At 53.3% G+C, this 7,072-nt stretch overlaps 1 pseudogene; it reads right to left on the bottom strand.

Moving 5' to 3' along the window:
* The window catches only part of LOC127028830 (protocadherin alpha-2-like), a 14,494-nt pseudogene extending 8,465 nt beyond the window's left edge, over positions 1–6,029 (bottom strand).
* Between the last annotated feature and the right edge of the window lie 1,043 nt (positions 6,030–7,072).

Genomic DNA, 7,072 nt, shown 5'->3' with positions numbered 1-7,072 from the left:
TGGTTGAACTGGGGCGCGTTGTCGTTCACGTCCAGCACCGAGATCACCAGCTCCATCGTGCCCGTCAGCGACGGCCGGCCCCCGTCACTCGCCGTAACACAACCGGTGCACAGGATCGTCTCGCGGTCCAGAGATTTCGCGAGCACCAGAAACAGGATTACTGCGCGAGTTACTGTTTTCTTCTCTACTCTGAAATGCTCGCTGGGGCTGAGTGTATAGGAGAGCTGCGCGTTGGCCCGATGTCTGCATCCGACGCGCCCTCCAGCGGGAACCGAGAGCCGGCAGCGTGGTGAATTCCGCATGCTGAGGTTTTTCCGGGCGGCGGGGAAGAGCGGGGCGTTGTCGTTGATGTCGGTGACCTCCAGCTCCACGTGGAAGACGCGCAGCGGCCGCTCCACCAGCACCTCCAGCCGCAGGGCGCACGGCGCGCTCTTCCCGCACAGCTCCTCCCGGTCCAGCCGCGAGCTCACCACCAGCGCCCCGCTCGCCCCGCTCACCTCCACGCTCGCCCGCCGGCCCTGCGCCACCAGCCGCAGCCGCCAAGCCTCCGCCTCGCCCGCCTCCAGGCCCAGGTCCTGCGCCAGCCGGCCCACCACCGTCCCGGCCTTCGCTTCCTCCGGCACCGAGTACCGCACCTGCCCGACGCCCAACGCCCACCCCGCCTGCAGCAACAGCACCCGCACCACCGCACCCAACACACGCCCATCGCTGCCGCCGCCGCCGCCGCACCCGCCCGGGCCCCGCACGGCTCCCCGCCGCCGCCCGGACGCACCGCCTCTCCTGCCCGCCCCGCGCCGCCCCCCGCGCTCACAGCCGGGCTCTCCGCCGCACCGGCGCGGAGCCGCCTCGCCGCTCCGCCGCCGTTTCTGAGCCTGCAGCGACACCCTGTGCTGCTCCGCCGCCTCACACGCTCCCCGCCAGCGCCCGCGCCGCCGGCCCCGCGCCGCTCATCTCCTCTCTCCTCTCTCCCTGCCCTTCGCCTCTTCCTTTCGCTTCTTTTTCTTGGTTTCTGTATTTCTTTTCCCTTGCTTGTTTGCTCTTTCCTTCTTCCTTTCTCTTTCTTCTTTGCTCCTTCTTCCTCTTTTCATTCCGTTCTCTCGTTCTTCCTTTCTTTCCTACTATTTTTCTTCTCTTTCTTCTCCCTTCTCTTCCCTGATTCTCTTTCCTCTGTCTTCTCTTTCCAAATTCTTTCTGCTTTCTTCTCTTTCCTCCTTCTCTTCCTTCTTGCCGTGCCCTATTCTTTCCTCCCCTTTCCCTTCCCTTTAATCCTTCTCGCTTCTTTACCCCTGCTCGCAGCTCGCCAGTCGCCTCCGGCGCCGCGGCGGACACCCTCAAAGACGGAGCCATCAGCGCTAATTGCGGGCCATCAGCGCCGGAGCGCGGTACTCTAACCAAGCCGAAGGCTCTTAGGGATCAGCTCCCTTCAGCGGCTACAGCTAAGCTCCGTGTGTTTTCGTAATCTCGTCTATCGTTCGTTCGTTCGTTCGTTCGTTCCTTCCTTCCTTCCTTCCTTCCCTCCTTTCTTCCTTCCTTTCTCTCCCTCACCACCTTTCTGTGAACAGTGATAGCGTCCGTGCATGCTAGTAAACTCATTTATCCTTTCTTCTTTTCTTGATCTTCTTTCTCTCTATTGCTCGCTTTCTTCTTGTTTGCTTTTCTTCTCTCTGTTGTTTCTTCCTTCCTTCTTTCCTTCTCTGCTTCTCCTCTTTCTCCTCCCCTCTCTTCCCTGTCCTGCTCTCCCCTTCTCTTCTTCTTCCCTCTTTGCCTCTTCCATGTCTCCTTTACCAACAGCTTCTCTATATGACTACGTCACCCTCGCCATGGAGCACGGACATGCCCTCTGCCAAGAGCTCTCATTCCTCTTCCTCAACACTTTTCATCAAGCCTTGCACAGTGTCTCTGAGTAGTGAGGATGCTGAAGTCCTCACCTCCATTCACCACGTAGAGATAACATCAGTGCATCCTGGTAATCTCCTCTGTCTGTCCGTCCGTCCATCCGTCCGTCCTTCCTTCCTCATCCTTCTGTCTTGCTTCCTTGCTTGCTTTTTCCTTGCATACAGTCCTCTTTTCCCATCTTCCTTGCTCTTTCTTTCCTTCTCCTTTTTCTTTCTCCTTCCTTTCTCGTTCCTTTTCTCCTCCTTTTTCTTTCATCTCTTCCTTTCTCTTCCTTTCACCTTTTTCCTCTTTCCTCCTTTCTTCGCTTCCTTTTTCTTTTTGCCCTCGCCCTACCCTATCCTTGACTCCCCTTCTCTTCTGATTCCAGCCTCCTCTCTTCTTTCCACCTTTAACAAAACATTTTCTACACCACGCTCCACATGAAGCATGGACATGCCCTTTGGCAAGAGCTCGCATTCCTCTTCCCTTCCACCTTCCATCCCTCCAGACAAGTTACAACTTTCCTCCTTTCCTCCAGTCTATGCAAGACACACAGACTGCCCCTCCACCTCCACCTCCCTCCCCTTCTCAAAGAACACCACACTCTTCAGCCTCCACTCCTCGCAAGGACCCAGCAAATAACACAGCAAGGCAATCATATGGCAAAGAACACCTCTGCTACATCACAACGGAATCCACCACCCTCTGTAACACAAACCAAGCCCCAGCTACTTCCACATCCCTGCAAGCAGGCTCCAAAACTCCAAACAACCCAGGGGAGTCTTTCTTTAGGGAAATCAAACCCATCACAGCCAAGCACGATGATCCTGCAAGAAGGCTGAAAAAGCATGGGGCAACACAGCTCCCGAGCACTCTTCATGTATCTCAATGAGGAGCTATTCCTCTGGCCTCCTTTTCCACCTGCACACTGAATGGCAAACTCGTGCTTTCCCTTTCAGGGAGGCATGCACTGCCAGAACAACACAGGCCATTAGTTCCCACGGAATACCTCCCATTAGCAACACAGGGCCATTAGTTCCCACGGAATACTTCCCACTCATTAGCATCATCCACCCTCACACACCCAAACAAAAGCCACAAGAGTAACACCACGGCATGTTCACTCAGAACATCCCCTTGGCTCCCAACACATCCACTCCATCAAATGGATTGCGGTCCCTCCTCCATCCGTGCTTGCTGCCGCCTGCTCACCCTGTGCCTGGGAGCAGCAGCAAACGAACGAGAGCAGGCAGTGGTGCTTTGCTGCTCCAAACCTACAGGCATTACAATCCAGGCAACATTTGCTCGATCCAACATGAAGATACCACAACTAAACAGGAACAAAAGTACACCCGTCTCTCAAAACATCTCGTCTTTATGTACAAGACACATGTGAAGAAAACATCCACTTCAGGTGGGAGTGACTTACCTGTAGCATCACTGGTTGCTGCTTCTGAAAAGAAACATTTTCAGGACAGGACATTTGGGTTTAAAGGATATTTTCCCTTAACATTATCAGAGATTTCTGAGGTTGTTGGACAGAAAAAGAAATGACTCATGTTCTGCCAAAATGTTGAAACCATTGTACAGTCTGCTCCTTGAGCTCTGACCGGCTTGGTGCCGTGGCCACTTCCCTGGGGAGCCTGTTCCAGTGACTGACCACCCTCTCAGTCAAGAACCTTTTCCTAATGTCCAACCTGAACTTCCCTGATGCAGCTTCCTACCTTTTCCTCATGGCCTATCGCTGGTGACCAGAGAGAGGAGATCAGCACCTCCCCCTCCCCTGCCCCCTCGAGGAAGTTGTAGACTGCGATGAGGTCACCCCTCAGCCTTCTCTTCTCCAAGCTGAACAAACCAAGTGACCTCAGCTGCTCCTCATAAGTCTTGCCCTCGACACCTTTCACCATCTTGGTCACCCTCCTTGGGACACACTCTGATAGTTTGATGTCCTTCTTCTAGGGAGGCGCCCAAAACCGCACACAGAACTCGAGATGGGGCGGCACCAGTGCAGTGTAGAGTGGGACAATCACCTCCCTCAACCGGCTAGCCATGCTGGGCTTCATGCACCCCAGCACACGGCTGGCCCTTTTGGCTGCCAGGGCACACTCTTGACTCCTATTCAACTTGCCATCCACCCAAACCCCCACGTCTCGTTCCGCAGGGCTGCTCGCCACCCTCTTGTCCCCAATTTGTACCTATAACCAGGATTACCCTGTCCCAGGGGCAGAACCCGGCACTTGCTCTTGTTACATTCCATACGGTTGGGGATTGCCCAGCTCTCCAGCCTATCCAGATCTCTCTCTAAGGCCTCCCTGACTGGCCGCCAGCCTGATGTAACCCCATTGACTCTGACTCTTTGACCCCAACCCATCAGCCAACTGCTCACCCAATGTATTAGGGACTTCTCTTATGACAAGCATTATGACAGCTGTATGAGGGACATTTTATCCAGAAGGATACTGTGAGAGACGGTTTCAAAAGCTTTGCTAAAATCCAAAAAACCCCACATCTACTGGCTTCCCTTGGGCAACTAGATGGGTGACCTTCTCATAAAAGGAAATTAACTTACTTAAACAGGACTTTCCCCTCGTGAACCCGTGCTGGCTACGACCAATGACTGCAGTCTCTCTCAAGTGTTTTTCAATAACTCCCAGAACAACCTTCTCCATAATTTTTCCAGGCACTGAAGGGAGGCTGACAGGCCTGTCATTACCAGGCTCTTCCTTCTTACCCTTCCTGAAAATTGGGACAACTTTTGCTGGCTTCCACACAACTGGGACCTCTCCAGACTTCCAAGACCGTTGAAAAATAATGGAAAGAAGTCCCGCCATAACATCGGCCAGCTCCTTCAGTACCCTGGATGAATCCCATTGGCCTCCATAGACTTATGTGCCTCCAGCTGGAGCAGCAAGTCTCAAACAAGTTCAGAGTTGGCTGGGAGCTTAGCATTCCCCCAGTCAAGGTCTTCCAACACAGGGCTCTGGGGGTCCCAGGGCCCATCATCGGTGTGAAAGACAGAGGCAAAGAAGGCATTAAACATCTCTGCTTTCTCTACACCCCTATTTGTGAGGTGGTCGACCTCATCAAGTAACGGACCGATTATCTCTGATCCTTCTTTGGTTGTTAACATATTTTACGAAGCCCTTTTTGTTGTCCTTCACACTGCTGGCCAGCTTGAACTCTAGTTGAGCTTGGCCACGTGAATTTTCTCCCTACAGTGGCAAAAGCAGCTCTGTAGTCCTTCCCTGTCACCCATCCTTCCTTTCAATGTCCGCACACTTTCCTCTTCTGCCTAAGTTCTAGAGGATCCTGCTCAGCCAAGCCAGCCTTCTGCCCCGCTTGCTTGACTCCGACGCTTTCGAATTGCCTGCTCCTGCGCTCTTAAGAGATGGCTCTTAAAAAGGGACCAGCATTCATGGACCCCACTACCTTCAAGAGCACATTCTCAGGGGACCTTACTAACTAGTTCCTTCAGCAGCCCCAGCTCTGCTCTCCCCATATCCAGCGTCAAAGTTTTGCTGGCAGTTTTTCTCCTACTGACAATGATTTGAAACTCAACTACTTCATGGTCCATGTGACCCACACAGCCACCAAGCACCTCTTCACCCAGGAGTCCCTCTCTCTTTACAAACAACACATCCAGGAGGGCACCTTTGCTTCTCGGCTCCCTTAGTACCTGCACCAAGAAGTTATCTTCAACATCCTGCAGGATTTTCCTGGACCTGTTTGGGTCTGCTGTATGATATTCCCAGTTGACGTCTGGGAAGTTAAAATTGCCCATAAGGACAAGGGCAGCTGATCGAGAGACATCCCTTCATTCCTTGTAGTTTAATTCATCAGTGTGGTCATCCTGGCTGGGTGGTCGATAGTAGACTCCCACAACAACAGCCGCTTTATTTGCTTTTCCCTTAATCCTTACCCAGAGGCTCTCGACCCTGTCGTCGCCAACTGAGCACCATACAATCCAACCCCTCCCTTATATACAGCACCACCCGCCCGCCTCACCTGCCCTGCCTAGCCCTCCACAAGAGCCTAGAACCGGCCATCACGCCACACCAGTCACAGGACTCTTCCCACCAGCTTTCGCTTAGGCCAATGACGTCGTAGCTCTGGGACTGGGCCAAAGCTTCTAGCTCCTCTCCTTTATTCCTCATGCTCCACGCATTAGCATAGAGACATTTCAAATGTGTTCCAGTCTACTCAGCACATCGTGGAGCATGCTGAAGGACCTTGCTAGCACACGTCCCTCACACGCTGGTGCCGCCCCAGGGCTTATCACTAGCGAGCCTGTTTTATCCCCTTCCCCTTCAAATCTACTTTAAAGCTCTTTCAATAAGCCCTGCTAACTGGGTTTTTTAACAACATCAATCTGGAAGCTGCTACAGATGCCCACCACTACACAAGGACAGCACATTCAAGTGCTACCCTCCCACAACACCTTTCCCAAAACAACAGGGAAAAGGTTCATCAGACAATATTCAGCACTCTGCATCTCACCAGCTCTTACCAACACATTTCCTACGTCACTCAGGCAGCAGCACAAGGGTCTCTCCCTGCTGAGATACATTCACAACCTCAAAAGAATCCCATTCCACTGCACTGAAAGGCAAGAAGGGAATGACTGGGCACAAGGCTATGCAGAACTTCTGGAGCTCCTGACAGGATTCCGCCAAGTAGCACTCTCTGCCACAGCTCTTCTTGAGGTTTTTCAACTGGCATCCTCTTTCCCGTGCCCTGGGAAGCAGGATCTCCAGTTAAGCGGACATGCTCCACCTCTTCCCCAATGACACAGTCTGTGTTCTGACCCACATCTCCATTTCCTCAGGCAAGACTCTTCCCCGCTCAAGGTCACCCTCCCCATGATGGACCCTCCAATGGAAGTCATGCCCTTCTGTGACAGAAGGCCTCCAACTCCAGACCCTTGGGAGCCTGCAAAAGGATCCTGGGAGAACACTTCATGCCCATCCTGCCTCAGGCTTTCCTCTAGGCATCCTCCATTCCCCACTCCGACACATGCGTTCTCAAGACAAGCACATCATCTCCCATTGCTGTCTTCTCATGACATGGCCCATGGTCTTCCCTAGGATTTCCAGTTCCCGCAGACAAGTCCTCCCACTGCTCACAATCACTCGTCACAGCAAGAAACAGCCAGGCCCTACTCATGCCACGTCCAACATTCACCTCTGCAACATGCCAC

This window comes from Gymnogyps californianus, unplaced genomic scaffold (assembly GCF_018139145.2).
Source record: "Gymnogyps californianus isolate 813 unplaced genomic scaffold, ASM1813914v2 HiC_scaffold_44, whole genome shotgun sequence".
In the NCBI taxonomy this organism is placed as follows: domain Eukaryota; kingdom Metazoa; phylum Chordata; class Aves; order Accipitriformes; family Cathartidae; genus Gymnogyps; species Gymnogyps californianus.
Note: the sequence above shows the minus strand (reverse complement) of the source record. Positions and strands in the feature narration are given on the sequence as shown.